We start from the raw sequence: 4,924 nt of genomic DNA, 5'->3' as shown, positions 1-4,924 counted from the left end.
TACATTCTAGAGCAGATATTGGCAAACTTTCGCCCGCGGGACAAATCCAGCCCGCTGGGTAATTCAATCTGGCCCGCCTAATGCTGACACAACCAAACTAAGACCATGTTTTGATGTTTTATCTAAAAATATCTCAATGAATTTGTTGAGATTGCGATTAAATTTAGTTTTGTGTTACTTACTGTTTCCCACCTTTATTTTTGTAACAATGTAAATATTATTCAAAAATGCAACTTTTTACACACACTTACATGGCCCGACAGTTTAAGTGGGGAAAATTTTTGGCCCTTAACTAAGCCGCTAGTTGTCGCAAGCAATTCGCGGACAAGAAATATTATCGAGTGAATAACTACCATTTAAAAATGTTCAATTATGGCGAATTTTTCAACGCCCAAGGATATAGGATATTTATTTTTCAACACATTTTAATATTAAAATTTTACAGGCCATCAACGGAAAAATTAGTATACTAATATAATGCGTCATTTTCGAAAATAAAAAGATGAAGTAAAACGATGATGTGAAATTTTACATATTTTCATTATAATCCTAGATACATAAAATACGATTGTAATAGATACGGCTCGGAAGGCAAATTTTGCCTGAGATGTGTGGTGATTTGTGTCTTAAAATCTAGCAACGCATCAAACCAGTGGTTCACAAACGGTGGGGCGCGCCTCACACGTTGGGGTAGACAATTTTTTGAGGGGGTCTGAAGCTTATTAAAAATAAAACTATTTGTTAGATTTAATCTTGTCCGCCTCATTTTGGATATTTGTATTTCTTCATTATGAATATTTACGTTCCATCCACGTATTTTTGACGTGTTTATTGAATAAAACATACTCTCGCCTTACTATCTGTTATTTTTGAAGTAGGGTGCGAGACAAATTTGGCTTAAAAAGTTTAAGAGGCACTGCATTGAACAGTCACGGCATTATACCCTGCTGACGTATACTGATCGTCTTTTAATAGCATGGTGTTTTGATTTGAAAGTCATTCTTTGGTTTGTGCTGCTTTGATACGGTTGATCTAATAAAAGCCTAGTGTACAAGCTTGTTTATTTCTGTGTTAAGTTCATCACGACAACAACAACAACAACAACAACAACCTATACACAACTATAGGAATGGCCCGAAACCCGAATATATGTAACTCAGGACATATTCTAATCCAGCGTTTTTCGTACTTATTTTTCCTCGAAACACCTACGCTTTTTATCACGCAGTCCGTCCAACCGAGGTCCGTCCGTCCGCTTTAGAAGGCCTGCCCGCCTGCTGGTCGCTAGTTTGGAGACAAATTTACGGCCCAGAGGCACTGAAATATTACGAAGTAGTATGTCGCACGGAAAACCATATAGAAACTTGCGGAAAAGAGGTCCGAAGAAAACACGCATTATTAACCGTACTGACACTAAAATTAGATTGTAAACTTGAACCTGTGTTTCTTAAAATTTTGTAATAAAAATCCTTTTCAAATATTGTTTGTGATAAAAATACTGCCTTCAACGCGTTTCTTTCAGTTATTTTATGCGTGTGTAATATTGATATAAAAGTCAACAAAAGGTAAAAAAAAAAGAAATGCATCTTAGTCAAAGAATCGAAGAAGAATACAATCAATTTACTAAAACTTAACGCAGTCAATGCGAATGGTACCAAGTAAAGACCTTTGTCCGTGGCGTCAGAAGGGGCGATGGCCCAGTTTAAAAAAATTGTCGAGCACAAAACAATCACATACAATTTTCAAAAAACAGGTAATCGTACAATCTTACTGGGGAAGGGAAGTCGCGTGGATCCAAATCTGGGTGTTAAGCGCGACACCCAAGGTTCCAATATCAAGTTTAAAGATCGGGTAATTTAATTATAGAAATACTGTACGAGAGCCATCGATAGCAGACGAACGGGGAATACGAATCCAAAGAGTGCACATTAACATTGATAACCACGAACCACAGTGGCAATGTATTTAAAGGTTTATTTTGTAAAACTTGTTGCTGGAAAGAATTTAATTTATCCGAAGTTGGGCAATTTAGTGGTATATGTGACCCGTATATACGTTTATTAATTAGTCATTAAATTTGTCTTTATATCTATTGAGATTTATAAAGGTAAAAGTACAAACATAGGCGTAAATTAGAAAAAAAAAATTGATTATAGATTCGGTAAAAATGACGTACACTCGAAATCGAATCCGAGTCCAAAAAATGCGTGGATTCGACTCGAATCTGAGTCTGGATCCGAATCCCGGCCCATCCTTATTTGAAGGGCTATATTACGTTACTGTGACGTCACACCAGTTCACCATATGATTTACTTGTCAAACTGCACCGTACCCTGGTCTCCAATTCCCAGCACCCAATTCTGCAAGAAGACAACACCTAAAAAATCTGTCACTAACAGAATGACACACCAATGTAACCGGATGTCATATTAGGCGCGGATTTCATGAAAACGCGAAATTGGACAGAGGTATAATTTACATATTTAACCCAAGAGAGGGGAAAGTCGATAAGACGATTTAATCATATGGCGAACCATATTCAGTCAATGTCGGGTATGGATTAGTCATTCACTTATTTGTTTTCTGAAGCATTGAAATACGGTAAAATACAGTGCTATTACCCAGGGCTTCCCATACTAGGAGCCGCGACCCCGCAAAACGTATTTTAGTGCCGCAAAGAGCAATTTTAGGGGCCGTAAACACCAATTCTATACAGGTACTATATCTATTTAGGTGTATTTGTAGACTCGGTTCGAAACACCTAAAACTAGTTTTAAACCAAAATCCCACGATTCCTCTAGTGAATACATCATTATACCGTTTTATTTTTTGAAAATAAGACTTGTCTTCAATTTTGTTTCACTAAATAACACTAGGACTTATTTTGGGGGGATTCATTTCAATTTTATTTTTGAAAATCAAAATTACGAAGTAGAGAATCACGAGATTTTGAAATATACAAAATATGGAAACCGATTTTCATTTACTTATAAATAACACGTTTTTATTTAAAATATCTGCTAAACATAGATTCTTAACCATTTGAAATGAGTAGGAAAGATTTTTCTATGGACTACTTAAAAAAAAATTGCACTATAGACTTGGTCTCATACATTTTATTTATGGGGAAGGCTTATATTCTGTTACCTATACACCTATTCTGATCGTAAACCAGATTTGCGCTTGCTTGCGTAACAATGTCGGCTCCAATCGTTAATGCTTTTTCGCACAAACTGGAAATATTTTGAAAACAGGTACTATTTTGCATCGAACTAGTTCATAAATCCGTGCCAATCCAAAAACAAAACGAGAACGGGTTCGCTAATTATCACAACATTCCAAGAACGGATTCGCTCAAACCCTTTGAATCACAGTGAGTAAGGCGTAATCATTGATAAACAATGATATTTTAAGAGCCTTTGAGGTTGGATTTTTAGTCAATTCTCCCATAAAAATCTCTCAATAAATGATCTCCTTGTATTATCTTTACCAACAGTATTGTATTTGGCAAACCCAAATACACTCCATTAAACAAAACAAGATATTTATTTCATTTTATTTTTATCGAATTCAAAATATATTTTTATTGTTCTGTATGCAAGCTATTCCCTCTCTGTGTATGTCGGTGATATTATGATTCTAAAGAATTAAAAAAAATTATCGAGAATTATTAAGCCATCGGTCCCCGAAATCGAATTGCAATAAGTGCGCCTTGAAAATTAAGAGAGTTGTGTTGAATATTAACTAATATATGATTAAATATTTTACATGGTTTATTCTGAATGTTTTCTTTTTTATATGATTCAAACGATGTGTATATGAATCAATAACTCCATTTTACCTTTGTTCACCGCGTATATTGTTACGTAACAGTAGATGTAAACCCTTGCTGCAATTTCGTTTGCTGCAGTTTATGTGTGATTTTGCTTACCATTTTAAAGTAAAACCAGGCAGTGATAAGGAAGAGGAGTTAACTTTTTATCTTCATTTTTTAGACCTACATGTTTATAAACTATAAAGGCATAAAGTACACGTAAACGATCACAAAATTGGGACCAAGTATGCGCACCAAGATGGCGCACAACCTGAACTCAGGTTAGGGTTCAGGTTGTGCGACATCTTAGTGCTCATACTTGGTCCCAATTTTGTGATCGTTAATGCCACACGAACCGCTGCCTCACGCCAAATTTGATCATTAAGAGTGAGTAACAATGCCGTCAGTTGCCAAACATCGTAATTAATTATAATTGTGGCCTGCATTAACAAACAGCCGTCTACAACTGGACTTGCTGCGCGGCAAAAAGCAGTCGCGCCCATCACAATGTTGAGTGGGGTTCATCTGAATAAATGCGTGTTTGTTTTTGTTATCGAATATGCCCACTAAAAGATGAAAATTCAATGTGTCATTAAAATATCAAAAATGTAATTTTCGAACTGTTTAGCATTATTAACGTGGGCAGCACGTTCATAATAAAAAATATTTTGTGTCTGCATCTAATTATCTCGGGGGACAGTAGGGTCGATAAGAAGATTTGATTATAAGTGAACCTAGGACTCTCCTGTTACCAATCAGGCGTTGGGTTGCATTATCTAGTCATATATTTTGTTTAAATAGACTTGATAGCGGTAGAATCCGTAACCAACAAGTGGTTATGAGAGCCACCCTATGGCGCCGAGGAGTCCAGTGATTCTCTCGCACATAATAATCAACCACAGGATTCAACCCACGCAGGGTAATCAATCAGAGGTGCGAAGAAGAGCGTTAGCACAATGCGCTACACTGCCGAGCCGCATAGGGTACGGTATAAAAACCCTAATTCACAAAAAGATTATGCCGTCGCAGTCCAGACTAGTGCATATAGGTGCATACAGTACTGACATAGTACACTCAGGAACACCATTACAAACGCAGATGGGAATTTTG

The sequence above is a fragment of the Styela clava genome, chromosome 10 (genome assembly GCF_964204865.1).
Source record: "Styela clava chromosome 10, kaStyClav1.hap1.2, whole genome shotgun sequence".
NCBI lineage: Eukaryota > Metazoa > Chordata > Ascidiacea > Stolidobranchia > Styelidae > Styela > Styela clava.
This window is presented reverse-complemented; position numbering follows the sequence as displayed.